Source organism: Oncorhynchus kisutch, unplaced genomic scaffold, assembly GCF_002021735.2.
Source record: "Oncorhynchus kisutch isolate 150728-3 unplaced genomic scaffold, Okis_V2 scaffold597, whole genome shotgun sequence".
NCBI classification, from domain to species: Eukaryota; Metazoa; Chordata; class Actinopteri; order Salmoniformes; family Salmonidae; genus Oncorhynchus; species Oncorhynchus kisutch.
The window spans coordinates 24,530-46,016 of NW_022262542.1; positions in this window are offsets into that span (position 1 = coordinate 24,530).

A 21,487-nucleotide genomic window follows, 5' to 3' on the forward strand; every position below is an offset into this window, starting at 1 on the left:
CCAATTTATCGATATAATCTCGGAACCTCACTGGGTTTATGTGTATCCCGCAATTGGGGGTAAAATTCTGTTAAACACAAAACGTGAATAAATCAAAAAGTACACATCCAATCTGGATGGGGTTTATTTTAAACGAAAGGGCACATATAGACGAGCATTTACATGGAATTAAAACCGTTTTTGTAGAAAACATTTGAATAGAAAATCGTGTTTTAAGTTTTGGGAAAAAAGTGAATGTTACAGGAAACATAGGTGCCTGTGAATGCGAAATGTTTTTGATATGATGCAATTGTTGCCCATCACGAGAGAGGGTATGATACGAAATTTGGGACCTCTAGCTCTTCGGGAAGTATTTTTAATCATTTTCTGAAAATTACAGAAATTGGTCGGAAAAATGGCAGAGTCCACACTTTTCACAGCCGTGCACCTGGTGATTGAAAACGTGCATCTGGTAACCCAAAAATTACATTAGCGGTGTTACAAAAAATGAATGCCCGCTTGGGACCACCCTAATACGGACCTTTATCCATGGGGGACCCTATACCTCCGTGCACCTGGTGATTGAAAATGTGCACCTGGGAACCTAAATATTAAAATACTGTCCGGTTACAGCCATCTTGGGCTATATGGGCTATATGCCGGTACACCAAAACGTGAATAAATCAAAAAGTACATATCCAATCTGGATGGGGTTTTTTTTAAACGAAAGGGCACAAATAGACGATAATTTACTTTTAATTAGAACCGTTTTTGTATAGAACATTTTAATAGAAAATTGCGTTTTAAGTTTTGGGAAAATAGTGAATGTTACCGGAAACATAGGTGCCTGTTAGGGCAATTTGTTTTTGACATGCTCTACTTGTTGCCCATTGAGAGAGAGGGTATGAGACGAAATTTGGGACCTCTAGCCCCTCGGGAAGTATTTTTAATCATTTTATGAAAAATACCGATGAGTGCTTTATTGGCTGTTTAAAATATCACGATGGATACTGATTGCTATAGAAGCGGTAACCCAAAAACACAAATATGGTCATAAATGCATTTAACGGTCATTCTGATTTTAATGCCCACTATAGGAGCACCCTACTACGGCCCTCTTTCACTCAGGGCCGTCCTGGGTGCTTTATGGACTGTTTGACAAGTGCTGGAGGAGGAAATAGAGCCGTGCACCTGGTGATTGAAACCGTGCATCTGGTAACCCAAAAACACAAATATGGTCATAAATGCATTTAACGGTCATTCTGATTTTAATGCCCGCTATAGGAGCACCCTACTACGGCCCTCTTTCACTCAGGGCCGTCCTGGGTGCTTTATGGACTGTTTGACAAGTGCTGGAGGAGGAAATAGAGCCGTGCACCTGGTGATTGAAACCGTGCACCTGGTGATTGAAAACGTGCATCTGGTAACCCAAAAATTCAAATATGGTCCTAAATGCATTTAAGGGTCATTCTGATATTAATGCCCGCTATGGAAACACCCTACTACGGCCCTCTCTCTGTCGGGGGCGACCTGAGTGCATTATGGACACTTTGAAATTTCACGATGGATACTGATTGCTATAGAAGCGGTAACCCAAAAACACAAATATGGTCATAAATGCATTTAACGGTCATTCTGATTTTAATGCCCGCTATAGGAGCACCCTACTACGGCCCTCTTTCACTCAGGGCCGTCCTGGGTGCTTTATGGACTGTTTGACAAGTGCTGGAGGAGGAAATAGAGCCGTGCACCTGGTGATTGAAACCGTGCATCTGGTAACCCAAAATAGACCCGTGCACCCGGTAACCCAAAAATTACATTAGCGGTGTTACAAAAAATGAATGCCCACTTGGGACCACCCTAATACGGACCTTTATCCATGGGGGACCCTATACCTCCGTGCACCTGGTGATTGAAAATGTGCACCTGGGAACCTAAATATTAAAATACTGTCCGGTTACAGCCATCTTGGGCTATATGGGCTATATGCCGGTACACCAAAACGTGAATAAATCAAAAAGTACATATCCAATCTGGATGGGGGTTTTTTTAAACGAAAGGGCACAAATAGACGATAATTTACATTTAATTAGAACCGTTTTTGTATAGAACATTTTAATAGAAAATTGCGTTTTAAGTTTTGGGAAAATAGTGAATGTTACCGGAAACATAGGTGCCTGTTAGGGCAATTTGTTTTTGACATGCTCTACTTGTTGCCCATTGAGAGAGAGGGTATGAGACGAAATTTGGGACCTCTAGCCCCTCGGGAAGTATTTTTAATCATTTTATGAAAAATACCGATGAGTGCTTTATTGGCTGTTTAAAATATCACGATGGATACTGATTGCTATGGAAGCGGTAACCCAAAAATACAAATATGGTCCTAAATGCATTTAAGGGTCATTCTGATATTAATGCCCGCTATGGAAACACCCTACTACGGCCCTCTCTCTGTCGGGGGCGACCTGAGTGCATTATGGACACTTTGAAATTTCACGATGGATACTGATTGCTATGGAAGCGGTAACCCAAAAATACAAATATGGTCATAAATGCATTTAACGGTCATTCTGATTTTAATGCCCGCTATAGGAGCACCCTACTACGGCCCTCTTTCACTCAGGGCCGTCCTGGGTGCTTTATGGACTGTTAGCCAAGTGCTGGAGGAGGAAATAGACCCGTGCACCTGGTGATTGAAAACGTGCATCTGGTAACCCAAAATAGACCCGTGCACCCGGTAACCCAAAAATTAAATTATTTATGGACACTTTCACATATTTTTGTGGATGCGGATTAAACACATTTTTAATCATTTTAATGCATAATGACACAAATACAAGGGTGAATTTCAAACAAATATGCTTTATTTAATCAGTTAATCATTGATTGATTTGACCCTCAATCAGTGCCCGGGCCCGGCTGGCATTTTTGGGCAGATTATGGTACCTGTAGTGACGTGCCTGGGTTTCCAGAGAGTGACACATATGGTCAGCAACAGTTCCCCGGTCTGTAACTGAGCCTTGGTTAAAGTTCAACGTGGCAACACTGCGTCGAATTGTACCAAAGGTCACTTTACTTCCAATGCCAAACTCTTCAAAGATTTGCCCCACATACTCACACAGATTACCGTAGGGTTGACCGCAGGATGTGAAAAAGAACAGTTCTGTGTCTGAGGTCAATCCACTCAGATGAGGCCTGATTTTATGGAATCGTTGAAGCCAAGTGTATTCCTCCTGACATAGAACAATTCTGCACTCCCCGAAGCTATAGTTAGTTTTGTGGGAAGCTATAGACATCTGATAACCCCCACCTTCAGGGGTTATTTCACTGAAATCAGTCACACTAAACATTGTGACTGGGGATCGTCGAGTGCCATTAAATATGGCCAACCGGCTGGACATGAGAGCTGCAAACCTACGCCTGTCAGAGCATGTGGCACGTTCCTCCAGCCTACTGAGAACTGAAGGAATGGCTCGATTGCTTAGCTCAACAAAGCGTTTTAACTCCGCAGCGCTGAGCACCTCGTCCCTGCAGCGTTGGCGGAATTTTGCCCTATGCGTTGCCTGGCTCTGCCGCGAGTCCCTGTCCATCTTCGCCAAGCACAGTAACATCTTTCGAATTGCAACGACCTTAGCTTGCATACCATTTGGCCGGAACTGAATAAGATAATTGAGGAAACCTCTAACATCAGCTCGGTACATTTTTAAGGTGGATGGTGCCAAACCACGGCCGTCACATTGAGCATACCACACAGACACACGTCTGTAGTTATCCAGAAAACACAGTCCTTCATTGGCCTTGTCCTCCGACATAATGCGGAGGAATTCCCGTACTCGGGACATACTGGTGCGACTATTGTCAATTCGTTTAACTGAAGGGGCTGTACCCACAATATAGTGTTCATACTGAGTCAAAATTGCATTACTCCAAACCTGCATTCGGGATGGCACACCGCCGTCTTCATCACTCTCGCTCTCAGTAGAAGTCGCCACGACGCAGCCTTGCTCCCTCGGTTCCGAGCACAGTTCACTACGGACCTGACTGGTTGGCTGCACCGCCGCCGAAGAACCTGCCGTCTGATCCCCCTCGGCCACCAGCTGCTGCTGCTCACCCTCGTCCACTAGCTGCTGCTCACCCTCGTCCACCAGCTGCTGCAAAATCACAGGGTCCTCCGGCCGCGGTTCAAGCACTGATTCGGGCTGCTGTCTCTCAGTCGAAAACCGGCTAAATTGCATAGCATTCGTCCATTCCATAGTACCGAACTTAAGTGCATGTACAGACTTCAAATGTCGATCTAGCCGCACTATATTCTGTTTACAACAAAGTCCACAGTCGCGTCTTGGTCTGCTACTCATAGCTTCTCTCTCCTGCCTTCCTCCGTGTCTCTCTGTTTGCTCAAACAAACACCTAACCCTAACCCTAACCCTAACCCCCTAACCCCCACCCCCTAACCCCCACCCCCTAACCCCCTAACCCTAACCCCCTAACCCCCACCCCCTAACCCTAACCCCCTAACCCCCACCCCCTAACCCTAACCCCCTAACCCTAACCCGCTAACCCTAACCCCCTAACCCTAACCCCCTAACCCCCACCCCCTAACCCTAACCCCCTAACCCTAACCCGCTAACCCTAACCCCCTAACCCTAACCCCCTAACCCTAACCCATTAGATTTAGCTGGTCTGTCATAATATAATAGGGACAGTAGATCTAGCTGGTCTGTCATAATATAATAGAAACAGAGAGTAGATTTAGCTGGTGTGTCATAATATAATAGAGACAGTAGATCCAGCTGGTCTGTCATAATTCAATAGAGACAGTAGATCTAGCTGGTCTGTCATAATACAATAGAGACAGTAGATTTAGCTGGTCTGTCATAATATAATAGAGACAGTAGAACTAGCTGGTCTGTCATAATATAATAGACACAGTAGATCTATCTGGTCTGTCATTATAATAGAGACAGTAGGTCTAGCTGGTCTGCCATAATATAATGGAGACAGTAGGTCTAGCTGGTCTGTCATAATATAATAGAGACAGTAGATCTAGCTGGTCTGTCATAATATAATAGACACAGTAGATCTATCTGGTCTGTCATAATATAATAGAGACAATAGATCTAGCTGGTCTGCCATAATACAATAGAGACAGTAGATCTAGCTGGTGTGTCATAATATAATAGAGACAGTAGATCTATCTTGTCTGTCATAGTATAATAGAGACAGTAGATCTAGCTGGTCTGTCATAATATATTAGAGTTAGTAGATCTAGATGGTCTGTCATAATAAAATATAGACAGTAGATCTAGCTGGTCTGTCATATTATAATAGAGACAGTAGTTCTAGCTGGTCTGTCATATTATAATAGAGACAGTAGTTCTAGCTGGTCTGTCATATTATAATAGAGACAGTAGTTCTAGCTGGTCTGTCATATTATAATAGAGACAGTAGATCTAGCTGGTCTGTCATAATACAATAGAGACAGTAGCTCTAGCTGGTCTGTCATAATATAATAGAGACACTAGAACTAGCTGTTCTGTTATAATAGAGACAGTAGATCTAGCTGTCTGTCATAATACAATAGAGACAGTAGATTTAGCAGGTCTGTCATAATATAATAGAGACAGTAGAACTAGGCTGGTCTGTCATAATATAATAACACATAGATCTAGCTGGTCTGTCATAATATAATAGAGACAGTAGATCTAGCTGGTCTGTCATAATATAATAGAGACAGTAGATCTAGCTGGTCTGTCATAATATAATAGAGACAGTAGATCTAGCTGGTCTGTCATAATATAATAGAGACAGTAGATCTAGCTGGTCTGTCATAATATAATAGAGACAGTAGATCTAGCTGGTCTGTCATAATATAATAGAGACAGTAGATCTAGCTGGTCTGTCATAATATAATAGAGACAGTAGATCTAGCTGGTCTGTCATAATATAATAGAGACAGTAGATCTAGCTGGTCTGTCATAATATAATAGAGACAGTAGATCTAGCTGGTCTGTCATAATATAATAGAGACAGTAGATCTAGCTGGTCTGTCATAATATAATAGAGACAGTAGATCTAGCTGGTCTGTCATAATATAATAGAGACAGTAGATCTAGCTGGTCTGTCATAATATAATAGAGACAGTAGATCTAGCTGGTCTGTCATAATATAATAGAGACAGTAGATCTAGCTGGTCTGTCATAATATAATAGAGACAGTAGATCTAGCTGGTCTGTCATAATATAATAGAGACAGTAGATCTAGCTGGTCTGTCATAATATAATAGAGACAGTAGATCTAGCTGGTCTGTCATAATATAATAGAGACAGTAGATCTAGCTGGTCTGTCATAATATAATAGAGACAGTAGATCTAGCTGGTCTGTCATAATATAATAGAGACAGTAGATCTAGCTGGTCTGTCATAATATAATAGAGACAGTAGATCTAGCTGGTCTGTCATAATATAATAGAGACAGTAGATCTAGCTGGTCTGTCATAATATAATAGAGACAGTAGATCTAGCTGGTCTGTCATAATATAATAGAGACAGTAGATCTAGCTGGTCTGTCATAATATAATAGAGACAGTAGATCTAGCTGGTCTGTCATAATATAATAGAGACAGTAGATCTAGCTGGTCTGTCATAATATAATAGAGACAGTAGATCTAGCTGGTCTGTCATAATATAATAGAGACAGTAGATCTAGCTGGTCTGTCATAATATAATAGAGACAGTAGATCTAGCTGGTCTGTCATAATATAATAGAGACAGTAGATCTAGCTGGTCTGTCATAATATAATAGAGACAGTAGATCTAGCTGGTCTGTCATAATATAATAGAGACAGTAGATCTAGCTGGTCTGTCATAATATAATAGAGACAGTAGATCTAGCTGGTCTGTCATAATATAATAGAGACAGTAGATCTAGCTGGTCTGTCATAATATAATAGAGACAGTAGATCTAGCTGGTCTGTCATAATATAATAGAGACAGTAGATCTAGCTGGTCTGTCATAATATAATAGAGACAGTAGATCTAGCTGGTCTGTCATAATATAATAGAGACAGTAGATCTAGCTGGTCTGTCATAATATAATAGAGACAGTAGATCTAGCTGGTCTGTCATAATATAATAGAGACAGTAGATCTAGCTGGTCTGTCATAATATAATAGAGACAGTAGATCTAGCTGGTCTGTCATAATATAATAGAGACAGTAGATCTAGCTGGTCTGTCATAATATAATAGAGACAGTAGATCTAGCTGGTCTGTCATAATATAATAGAGACAGTAGATCTAGCTGGTCTGTCATAATATAATAGAGACAGTAGATCTAGCTGGTCTGTCATAATATAATAGAGACAGTAGATCTAGCTGGTCTGTCATAATATAATAGAGACAGTAGATCTAGCTGGTCTGTCATAATATAATAGAGACAGTAGATCTAGCTGGTCTGTCATAATATAATAGAGACAGTAGATCTAGCTGGTCTGTCATAATATAATAGAGACAGTAGATCTAGCTGGTCTGTCATAATATAATAGAGACAGTAGATCTAGCTGGTCTGTCATAATATAATAGAGACAGTAGATCTAGCTGGTCTGTCATAATATAATAGAGACAGTAGATCTAGCTGGTCTGTCATAATATAATAGAGACAGTAGATCTAGCTGGTCTGTCATAATATAATAGAGACAGTAGATCTAGCTGGTCTGTCATAATATAATAGAGACAGTAGATCTAGCTGGTCTGTCATAATATAATAGAGACAGTAGATCTAGCTGGTCTGTCATAATATAATAGAGACAGTAGATCTAGCTGGTCTGTCATAATATAATAGAGACAGTAGATCTAGCTGGTCTGTCATAATATAATAGAGACAGTAGATCTAGCTGGTCTGTCATAATATAATAGAGACAGTAGATCTAGCTGGTCTGTCATAATATAATAGAGACAGTAGATCTAGCTGGTCTGTCATAATATAATAGAGACAGTAGATCTAGCTGGTCTGTCATAATATAATAGAGACAGTAGATCTAGCTGGTCTGTCATAATATAATAGAGACAGTAGATCTAGCTGGTCTGTCATAATATAATAGAGACAGTAGATCTAGCTGGTCTGTCATAATATAATAGAGACAGTAGATCTAGCTGGTCTGTCATAATATAATAGAGACAGTAGATCTAGCTGGTCTGTCATAATATAATAGAGACAGTAGATCTAGCTGGTCTGTCATAATATAATAGAGACAGTAGATCTAGCTGGTCTGTCATAATATAATAGAGACAGTAGATCTAGCTGGTCTGTCATAATATAATAGAGACAGTAGATCTAGCTGGTCTGTCATAATATAATAGAGACAGTAGATCTAGCTGGTCTGTCATAATATAATAGAGACAGTAGATCTAGCTGGTCTGTCATAATATAATAGAGACAGTAGATCTAGCTGGTCTGTCATAATATAATAGAGACAGTAGATCTAGCTGGTCTGTCATAATATAATAGAGACAGTAGATCTAGCTGGTCTGTCATAATATAATAGAGACAGTAGATCTAGCTGGTCTGTCATAATATAATAGAGACAGTAGATCTAGCTGGTCTGTCATAATATAATAGAGACAGTAGATCTAGCTGGTCTGTCATAATATAATAGAGACAGTAGATCTAGCTGGTCTGTCATAATATAATAGAGACAGTAGATCTAGCTGGTCTGTCATAATATAATAGAGACAGTAGATCTAGCTGGTCTGTCATAATATAATAGAGACAGTAGATCTAGCTGGTCTGTCATAATATAATAGAGACAGTAGATCTAGCTGGTCTGTCATAATATAATAGAGACAGTAGATCTAGCTGGTCTGTCATAATATAATAGAGACAGTAGATCTAGCTGGTCTGTCATAATATAATAGAGACAGTAGATCTAGCTGGTCTGTCATAATATAATAGAGACAGTAGATCTAGCTGGTCTGTCATAATATAATAGAGACAGTAGATCTAGCTGGTCTGTCATAATATAATAGAGACAGTAGATCTAGCTGGTCTGTCATAATATAATAGAGACAGTAGATCTAGCTGGTCTGTCATAATATAATAGAGACAGTAGATCTAGCTGGTCTGTCATAATATAATAGAGACAGTAGATCTAGCTGGTCTGTCATAATATAATAGAGACAGTAGATCTAGCTGGTCTGTCATAATATAATAGAGACAGTAGATCTAGCTGGTCTGTCATAATATAATAGAGACAGTAGATCTAGCTGGTCTGTCATAATATAATAGAGACAGTAGATCTAGCTGGTCTGTCATAATATAATAGAGACAGTAGATCTAGCTGGTCTGTCATAATATAATAGAGACAGTAGATCTAGCTGGTCTGTCATAATATAATAGAGACAGTAGATCTAGCTGGTCTGTCATAATATAATAGAGACAGTAGATCTAGCTGGTCTGTCATAATATAATAGAGACAGTAGATCTAGCTGGTCTGTCATAATATAATAGAGACAGTAGATCTAGCTGGTCTGTCATAATATAATAGAGACAGTAGATCTAGCTGGTCTGTCATAATATAATAGAGACAGTAGATCTAGCTGGTCTGTCATAATATAATAGAGACAGTAGATCTAGCTGGTCTGTCATAATATAATAGAGACAGTAGATCTAGCTGGTCTGTCATAATATAATAGAGACAGTAGATCTAGCTGGTCTGTCATAATATAATAGAGACAGTAGATCTAGCTGGTCTGTCATAATATAATAGAGACAGTAGATCTAGCTGGTCTGTCATAATATAATAGAGACAGTAGATCTAGCTGGTCTGTCATAATATAATAGAGACAGTAGATCTAGCTGGTCTGTCATAATATAATAGAGACAGTAGATCTAGCTGGTCTGTCATAATATAATAGAGACAGTAGATCTAGCTGGTCTGTCATAATATAATAGAGACAGTAGATCTAGCTGGTCTGTCATAATATAATAGAGACAGTAGATCTAGCTGGTCTGTCATAATATAATAGAGACAGTAGATCTAGCTGGTCTGTCATAATATAATAGAGACAGTAGATCTAGCTGGTCTGTCATAATATAATAGAGACAGTAGATCTAGCTGGTCTGTCATAATATAATAGAGACAGTAGATCTAGCTGGTCTGTCATAATATAATAGAGACAGTAGATCTAGCTGGTCTGTCATAATATAATAGAGACAGTAGATCTAGCTGGTCTGTCATAATATAATAGAGACAGTAGATCTAGCTGGTCTGTCATAATATAATAGAGACAGTAGATCTAGCTGGTCTGTCATAATATAATAGAGACAGTAGATCTAGCTGGTCTGTCATAATATAATAGAGACAGTAGATCTAGCTGGTCTGTCATAATATAATAGAGACAGTAGATCTAGCTGGTCTGTCATAATATAATAGAGACAGTAGATCTAGCTGGTCTGTCATAATATAATAGAGACAGTAGATCTAGCTGGTCTGTCATAATATAATAGAGACAGTAGATCTAGCTGGTCTGTCATAATATAATAGAGACAGTAGATCTAGCTGGTCTGTCATAATATAATAGAGACAGTAGATCTAGCTGGTCTGTCATAATATAATAGAGACAGTAGATCTAGCTGGTCTGTCATAATATAATAGAGACAGTAGATCTAGCTGGTCTGTCATAATATAATAGAGACAGTAGATCTAGCTGGTCTGTCATAATATAATAGAGACAGTAGATCTAGCTGGTCTGTCATAATATAATAGAGACAGTAGATCTAGCTGGTCTGTCATAATATAATAGAGACAGTAGATCTAGCTGGTCTGTCATAATATAATAGAGACAGTAGATCTAGCTGGTCTGTCATAATATAATAGAGACAGTAGATCTAGCTGGTCTGTCATAATATAATAGAGACAGTAGATCTAGCTGGTCTGTCATAATATAATAGAGACAGTAGATCTAGCTGGTCTGTCATAATATAATAGAGACAGTAGATCTAGCTGGTCTGTCATAATATAATAGAGACAGTAGATCTAGCTGGTCTGTCATAATATAATAGAGACAGTAGATCTAGCTGGTCTGTCATAATATAATAGAGACAGTAGATCTAGCTGGTCTGTCATAATATAATAGAGACAGTAGATCTAGCTGGTCTGTCATAATATAATAGAGACAGTAGATCTAGCTGGTCTGTCATAATATAATAGAGACAGTAGATCTAGCTGGTCTGTCATAATATAATAGAGACAGTAGATCTAGCTGGTCTGTCATAATATAATAGAGACAGTAGATCTAGCTGGTCTGTCATAATATAATAGAGACAGTAGATCTAGCTGGTCTGTCATAATATAATAGAGACAGTAGATCTAGCTGGTCTGTCATAATATAATAGAGACAGTAGATCTAGCTGGTCTGTCATAATATAATAGAGACAGTAGATCTAGCTGGTCTGTCATAATATAATAGAGACAGTAGATCTAGCTGGTCTGTCATAATATAATAGAGACAGTAGATCTAGCTGGTCTGTCATAATATAATAGAGACAGTAGATCTAGCTGGTCTGTCATAATATAATAGAGACAGTAGATCTAGCTGGTCTGTCATAATATAATAGAGACAGTAGATCTAGCTGGTCTGTCATAATATAATAGAGACAGTAGATCTAGCTGGTCTGTCATAATATAATAGAGACAGTAGATCTAGCTGGTCTGTCATAATATAATAGAGACAGTAGATCTAGCTGGTCTGTCATAATATAATAGAGACAGTAGATCTAGCTGGTCTGTCATAATATAATAGAGACAGTAGATCTAGCTGGTCTGTCATAATATAATAGAGACAGTAGATCTAGCTGGTCTGTCATAATATAATAGAGACAGTAGATCTAGCTGGTCTGTCATAATATAATAGAGACAGTAGATCTAGCTGGTCTGTCATAATATAATAGAGACAGTAGATCTAGCTGGTCTGTCATAATATAATAGAGACAGTAGATCTAGCTGGTCTGTCATAATATAATAGAGACAGTAGATCTAGCTGGTCTGTCATAATATAATAGAGACAGTAGATCTAGCTGGTCTGTCATAATATAATAGAGACAGTAGATCTAGCTGGTCTGTCATAATATAATAGAGACAGTAGATCTAGCTGGTCTGTCATAATATAATAGAGACAGTAGATCTAGCTGGTCTGTCATAATATAATAGAGACAGTAGATCTAGCTGGTCTGTCATAATATAATAGAGACAGTAGATCTAGCTGGTCTGTCATAATATAATAGAGACAGTAGATCTAGCTGGTCTGTCATAATATAATAGAGACAGTAGATCTAGCTGGTCTGTCATAATATAATAGAGACAGTAGATCTAGCTGGTCTGTCATAATATAATAGAGACAGTAGATCTAGCTGGTCTGTCATAATATAATAGAGACAGTAGATCTAGCTGGTCTGTCATAATATAATAGAGACAGTAGATCTAGCTGGTCTGTCATAATATAATAGAGACAGTAGATCTAGCTGGTCTGTCATAATATAATAGAGACAGTAGATCTAGCTGGTCTGTCATAATATAATAGAGACAGTAGATCTAGCTGGTCTGTCATAATATAATAGAGACAGTAGATCTAGCTGGTCTGTCATAATATAATAGAGACAGTAGATCTAGCTGGTCTGTCATAATATAATAGAGACAGTAGATCTAGCTGGTCTGTCATAATATAATAGAGACAGTAGATCTAGCTGGTCTGTCATAATATAATAGAGACAGTAGATCTAGCTGGTCTGTCATAATATAATAGAGACAGTAGATCTAGCTGGTCTGTCATAATATAATAGAGACAGTAGATCTAGCTGGTCTGTCATAATATAATAGAGACAGTAGATCTAGCTGGTCTGTCATAATATAATAGAGACAGTAGATCTAGCTGGTCTGTCATAATATAATAGAGACAGTAGATCTAGCTGGTCTGTCATAATATAATAGAGACAGTAGATCTAGCTGGTCTGTCATAATATAATAGAGACAGTAGATCTAGCTGGTCTGTCATAATATAATAGAGACAGTAGATCTAGCTGGTCTGTCATAATATAATAGAGACAGTAGATCTAGCTGGTCTGTCATAATATAATAGAGACAGTAGATCTAGCTGGTCTGTCATAATATAATAGAGACAGTAGATCTAGCTGGTCTGTCATAATATAATAGAGACAGTAGATCTAGCTGGTCTGTCATAATATAATAGAGACAGTAGATCTAGCTGGTCTGTCATAATATAATAGAGACAGTAGATCTAGCTGGTCTGTCATAATATAATAGAGACAGTAGATCTAGCTGGTCTGTCATAATATAATAGAGACAGTAGATCTAGCTGGTCTGTCATAATATAATAGAGACAGTAGATCTAGCTGGTCTGTCATAATATAATAGAGACAGTAGATCTAGCTGGTCTGTCATAATATAATAGAGACAGTAGATCTAGCTGGTCTGTCATAATATAATAGAGACAGTAGATCTAGCTGGTCTGTCATAATATAATAGAGACAGTAGATCTAGCTGGTCTGTCATAATATAATAGAGACAGTAGATCTAGCTGGTCTGTCATAATATAATAGAGACAGTAGATCTAGCTGGTCTGTCATAATATAATAGAGACAGTAGATCTAGCTGGTCTGTCATAATATAATAGAGACAGTAGATCTAGCTGGTCTGTCATAATATAATAGAGACAGTAGATCTAGCTGGTCTGTCATAATATAATAGAGACAGTAGATCTAGCTGGTCTGTCATAATATAATAGAGACAGTAGATCTAGCTGGTCTGTCATAATATAATAGAGACAGTAGATCTAGCTGGTCTGTCATAATATAATAGAGACAGTAGATCTAGCTGGTCTGTCATAATATAATAGAGACAGTAGATCTAGCTGGTCTGTCATAATATAATAGAGACAGTAGATCTAGCTGGTCTGTCATAATATAATAGAGACAGTAGATCTAGCTGGTCTGTCATAATATAATAGAGACAGTAGATCTAGCTGGTCTGTCATAATATAATAGAGACAGTAGATCTAGCTGGTCTGTCATAATATAATAGAGACAGTAGATCTAGCTGGTCTGTCATAATATAATAGAGACAGTAGATCTAGCTGGTCTGTCATAATATAATAGAGACAGTAGATCTAGCTGGTCTGTCATAATATAATAGAGACAGTAGATCTAGCTGGTCTGTCATAATATAATAGAGACAGTAGATCTAGCTGGTCTGTCATAATATAATAGAGACAGTAGATCTAGCTGGTCTGTCATAATATAATAGAGACAGTAGATCTAGCTGGTCTGTCATAATATAATAGAGACAGTAGATCTAGCTGGTCTGTCATAATATAATAGAGACAGTAGATCTAGCTGGTCTGTCATAATATAATAGAGACAGTAGATCTAGCTGGTCTGTCATAATATAATAGAGACAGTAGATCTAGCTGGTCTGTCATAATATAATAGAGACAGTAGATCTAGCTGGTCTGTCATAATATAATAGAGACAGTAGATCTAGCTGGTCTGTCATAATATAATAGAGACAGTAGATCTAGCTGGTCTGTCATAATATAATAGAGACAGTAGATCTAGCTGGTCTGTCATAATATAATAGAGACAGTAGATCTAGCTGGTCTGTCATAATATAATAGAGACAGTAGATCTAGCTGGTCTGTCATAATATAATAGAGACAGTAGATCTAGCTGGTCTGTCATAATATAATAGAGACAGTAGATCTAGCTGGTCTGTCATAATATAATAGAGACAGTAGATCTAGCTGGTCTGTCATAATATAATAGAGACAGTAGATCTAGCTGGTCTGTCATAATATAATAGAGACAGTAGATCTAGCTGGTCTGTCATAATATAATAGAGACAGTAGATCTAGCTGGTCTGTCATAATATAATAGAGACAGTAGATCTAGCTGGTCTGTCATAATATAATAGAGACAGTAGATCTAGCTGGTCTGTCATAATATAATAGAGACAGTAGATCTAGCTGGTCTGTCATAATATAATAGAGACAGTAGATCTAGCTGGTCTGTCATAATATAATAGAGACAGTAGATCTAGCTGGTCTGTCATAATATAATAGAGACAGTAGATCTAGCTGGTCTGTCATAATATAATAGAGACAGTAGATCTAGCTGGTCTGTCATAATATAATAGAGACAGTAGATCTAGCTGGTCTGTCATAATATAATAGAGACAGTAGATCTAGCTGGTCTGTCATAATATAATAGAGACAGTAGATCTAGCTGGTCTGTCATAATATAATAGAGACAGTAGATCTAGCTGGTCTGTCATAATATAATAGAGACAGTAGATCTAGCTGGTCTGTCATAATATAATAGAGACAGTAGATCTAGCTGGTCTGTCATAATATAATAGAGACAGTAGATCTAGCTGGTCTGTCATAATATAATAGAGACAGTAGATCTAGCTGGTCTGTCATAATATAATAGAGACAGTAGATCTAGCTGGTCTGTCATAATATAATAGAGACAGTAGATCTAGCTGGTCTGTCATAATATAATAGAGACAGTAGATCTAGCTGGTCTGTCATAATATAATAGAGACAGTAGATCTAGCTGGTCTGTCATAATATAATAGAGACAGTAGATCTAGCTGGTCTGTCATAATATAATAGAGACAGTAGATCTAGCTGGTCTGTCATAATATAATAGAGACAGTAGATCTAGCTGGTCTGTCATAATATAATAGAGACAGTAGATCTAGCTGGTCTGTCATAATATAATAGAGACAGTAGATCTAGCTGGTCTGTCATAATATAATAGAGACAGTAGATCTAGCTGGTCTGTCATAATATAATAGAGACAGTAGATCTAGCTGGTCTGTCATAATATAATAGAGACAGTAGATCTAGCTGGTCTGTCATAATATAATAGAGACAGTAGATCTAGCTGGTCTGTCATAATATAATAGAGACAGTAGATCTAGCTGGTCTGTCATAATATAATAGAGACAGTAGATCTAGCTGGTCTGTCATAATATAATAGAGACAGTAGATCTAGCTGGTCTGTCATAATATAATAGAGACAGTAGATCTAGCTGGTCTGTCATAATATAATAGAGACAGTAGATCTAGCTGGTCTGTCATAATATAATAGAGACAGTAGATCTAGCTGGTCTGTCATAATATAATAGAGACAGTAGATCTAGCTGGTCTGTCATAATATAATAGAGACAGTAGATCTAGCTGGTCTGTCATAATATAATAGAGACAGTAGATCTAGCTGGTCTGTCATAATATAATAGAGACAGTAGATCTAGCTGGTCTGTCATAATATAATAGAGACAGTAGATCTAGCTGGTCTGTCATAATATAATAGAGACAGTAGATCTAGCTGGTCTGTCATAATATAATAGAGACAGTAGATCTAGCTGGTCTGTCATAATATAATAGAGACAGTAGATCTAGCTGGTCTGTCATAATATAATAGAGACAGTAGATCTAGCTGGTCTGTCATAATATAATAGAGACAGTAGATCTAGCTGGTCTGTCATAATATAATAGAGACAGTAGATCTAGCTGGTCTGTCATAATATAATAGAGACAGTAGATCTAGCTGGTCTGTCATAATATAATAGAGACAGTAGATCTAGCTGGTCTGTCATAATATAATAGAGACAGTAGATCTAGCTGGTCTGTCATAATATAATAGAGACAGTAGATCTAGCTGGTCTGTCATAATATAATAGAGACAGTAGATCTAGCTGGTCTGTCATAATATAATAGAGACAGTAGATCTAGCTGGTCTGTCATAATATAATAGAGACAGTAGATCTAGCTGGTCTGTCATAATATAATAGAGACAGTAGATCTAGCTGGTCTGTCATAATATAATAGAGACAGTAGATCTAGCTGGTCTGTCATAATATAATAGAGACAGTAGATCTAGCTGGTCTGTCATAATATAATAGAGACAGTAGATCTAGCTGGTCTGTCATAATATAATAGAGACAGTAGATCTAGCTGGTCTGTCATAATATAATAGAGACAGTAGATCTAGCTGGTCTGTCATAATATAATAGAGACAGTAGATCTAGCTGGTCTGTCATAATATAATAGAGACAGTAGATCTAGCTGGTCTGTCATAATATAATAGAGACAGTAGATCTAGCTGGTCTGTCATAATATAATAGAGACAGTAGATCTAGCTGGTCTGTCATAATATAATAGAGACAGTAGATCTAGCTGGTCTGTCATAATATAATAGAGACAGTAGATCTAGCTGGTCTGTCATAATATAATAGAGACAGTAGATCTAGCTGGTCTGTCATAATATAATAGAGACAGTAGATCTAGCTGGTCTGTCATAATATAATAGAGACAGTAGATCTAGCTGGTCTGTCATAATATAATAGAGACAGTAGATCTAGCTGGTCTGTCATAATATAATAGAGACAGTAGATCTAGCTGGTCTGTCATAATATAATAGAGACAGTAGATCTAGCTGGTCTGTCATAATATAATAGAGACAGTAGATCTAGCTGGTCTGTCATAATATAATAGAGACAGTAGATCTAGCTGGTCTGTCATAATATAATAGAGACAGTAGATCTAGCTGGTCTGTCATAATATAATAGAGACAGTAGATCTAGCTGGTCTGTCATAATATAATAGAGACAGTAGATCTAGCTGGTCTGTCATAATATAATAGAGACAGTAGATCTAGCTGGTCTGTCATAATATAATAGAGACAGTAGATCTAGCTGGTCTGTCATAATATAATAGAGACAGTAGATCTAGCTGGTCTGTCATAATATAATAGAGACAGTAGATCTAGCTGGTCTGTCATAATATAATAGAGACAGTAGATCTAGCTGGTCTGTCATAATATAATAGAGACAGTAGATCTAGCTGGTCTGTCATAATATAATAGAGACAGTAGATCTAGCTGGTCTGTCATAATATAATAGAGACAGTAGATCTAGCTGGTCTGTCATAATATAATAGAGACAGTAGATCTAGCTGGTCTGTCATAATATAATAGAGACAGTAGATCTAGCTGGTCTGTCATAATATAATAGAGACAGTAGATCTAGCTGGTCTGTCATAATATAATAGAGACAGTAGATCTAGCTGGTCTGTCATAATATAATAGAGACAGTAGATCTAGCTGGTCTGTCATAATATAATAGAGACAGTAGATCTAGCTGGTCTGTCATAATATAATAGAGACAGTAGATCTAGCTGGTCTGTCATAATATAATAGAGACAGTAGATCTAGCTGGTCTGTCATAATATAATAGAGACAGTAGATCTAGCTGGTCTGTCATAATATAATAGAGACAGTAGATCTAGCTGGTCTGTCATAATATAATAGAGACAGTAGATCTAGCTGGTCTGTCATAATATAATAGAGACAGTAGATCTAGCTGGTCTGTCATAATATAATAGAGACAGTAGATCTAGCTGGTCTGTCATAATATAATAGAGACAGTAGATCTAGCTGGTCTGTCATAATATAATAGAGACAGTAGATCTAGCTGGTCTGTCATAATATAATAGAGACAGTAGATCTAGCTGGTCTGTCATAATATAATAGAGACAGTAGATCTAGCTGGTCTGTCATAATATAATAGAGACAGTAGATCTAGCTGGTCTGTCATAATATAATAGAGACAGTAGATCTAGCTGGTCTGTCATAATATAATAGAGACAGTAGATCTAGCTGGTCTGTCATAATATAATAGAGACAGTAGATCTAGCTGGTCTGTCATAATATAATAGAGACAGTAGATCTAGCTGGTCTGTCATAATATAATAGAGACAGTAGATCTAGCTGGTCTGTCATAATATAATAGAGACAGTAGATCTAGCTGGTCTGTCATAATATAATAGAGACAGTAGATCTAGCTGGTCTGTCATAATATAATAGAGACAGTAGATCTAGCTGGTCTGTCATAATATAATAGAGACAGTAGATCTAGCTGGTCTGTCATAATATAATAGAGACAGTAGATCTAGCTGGTCTGTCATAATATAATAGAGACAGTAGATCTAGCTGGTCTGTCATAATATAATAGAGACAGTAGATCTAGCTGGTCTGTCATAATATAATAGAGACAGTAGATCTAGCTGGTCTGTCATAATATAATAGAGACAGTAGATCTAGCTGGTCTGTCATAATATAATAGAGACAGTAGATCTAGCTGGTCTGTCATAATATAATAGAGACAGTAGATCTAGCTGGTCTGTCATAATATAATAGAGACAGTAGATCTAGCTGGTCTGTCATAATATAATAGAGACAGTAGATCTAGCTGGTCTGTCATAATATAATAGAGACAGTAGATCTAGCTGGTCTGTCATAATATAATAGAGACAGTAGATCTAGCTGGTCTGTCATAATATAATAGAGACAGTAGATCTAGCTGGTCTGTCATAATATAATAGAGACAGTAGATCTAGCTGGTCTGTCATAATATAATAGAGACAGTAGATCTAGCTGGTCTGTCATAATATAATAGAGACAGTAGATCTAGCTGGTCTGTCATAATATAATAGAGACAGTAGATCTAGCTGGTCTGTCATAATATAATAGAGACAGTAGATCTAGCTGGTCTGTCATAATATAATAGAGACAGTAGATCTAGCTGGTCTGTCATAATATAATAGAGACAGTAGATCTAGCTGGTCTGTCATAATATAATAGAGACAGTAGATCTAGCTGGTCTGTCATAATATAATAGAGACAGTAGATCTAGCTGGTCTGTCATAATATAATAGAGACAGTAGATCTAGCTGGTCTGTCATAATATAATAGAGACAGTAGATCTAGCTGGTCTGTCATAATATAATAGAGACAGTAGATCTAGCTGGTCTGTCATAATATAATAGAGACAGTAGATCTAGCTGGTCTGTCATAATATAATAGAGACAGTAGATCTAGCTGGTCTGTCATAATATAATAGAGACAGTAGATCTAGCTGGTCTGTCATAATATAATAGAGACAGTAGATCTAGCTGGTCTGTCATAATATAATAGAGACAGTAGATCTAGCTGGTCTGTCATAATATAATAGAGACAGTAGATCTAGCTGGTCTGTCATAATATAATAGAGACAGTAGATCTAGCTGGTCTGTCATAATATAATAGAGACAGTAGATCTAGCTGGTCTGTCATAATATAATAGAGACAGTAGATCTAGCTGGTCTGTCATAATATAATAGAGACAGTAGATCTAGCTGGTCTGTCATAATATAATAGAGACAGTAGATCTAGCTGGTCTGTCATAATATAATAGAGACAGTAGATCTAGCTGGTCTGTCATAATATAATAGAGACAGTAGATCTAGCTGGTCTGTCATAATATAATAGAGACAGTAGATCTAGCTGGTCTGTCATAATATAATAGAGACAGTAGATCTAGCTGGTCTGTCATAATATAATAGAGACAGTAGATCTAGCTGGTCTGTCATAATATAATAGAGACAGTAGATCTAGCTGGTCTGTCATAATATAATAGAGACAGTAGATCTAGCTGGTCTGTCATAATATAATAGAGACAGTAGATCTAGCTGGTCTGTCATAATATAATAGAGACAGTAGATCTAGCTGGTCTGTCATAATATAATAGAGACAGTAGATCTAGCTGGTCTGTCATAATATAATAGAGACAGTAGATCTAGCTGGTCTGTCATAATATAATAGAGACAGTAGATCTAGCTGGTCTGTCATAATATAATAGAGACAGTAGATCTAGCTGGTCTGTCATAATATAATAGAGACAGTAGATCTAGCTGGTCTGTCATAATATAATAGAGACAGTAGATCTAGCTGGTCTGTCATAATATAATAGAGACAGTAGATCTAGCTGGTCTGTCATAATATAATAGAGACAGTAGATCTAGCTGGTCTGTCATAATATAATAGAGACAGTAGATCTAGCTGGTCTGTCATAATATAATAGAGACAGTAGATCTAGCTGGTCTGTCATAATATAATAGAGACAGTAGATCTAGCTGGTCTGTCATAATATAATAGAGACAGTAGATCTAGCTGGTCTGTCATAATATAATAGAGACAGTAGATCTAGCTGGTCTGTCATAATATAATAGAGACAGTAGATCTAGCTGGTCTGTCATAATATAATAGAGACAGTAGATCTAGCTGGTCTGTCATAATATAATAGAGACAGTAGATCTAGCTGGTCTGTCATAATATAATAGAGACAGTAGATCTAGCTGGTCTGTCATAATATAATAGAGACAGTAGATCTAGCTGGTCTGTCATAATATAATAGAGACAGTAGATCTAGCTGGTCTGTCATAATATAATAGAGACAGTAGATCTAGCTGGTCTGTCATAATATAATAGAGACAGTAGATCTAGCTGGTCTGTCATAATATAATAGAGACAGTAGATCTAGCTGGTCTGTCATAATATAATAGAGACAGTAGATCTAGCTGGTCTGTCATAATATAATAGAGACAGTAGATCTAGCTG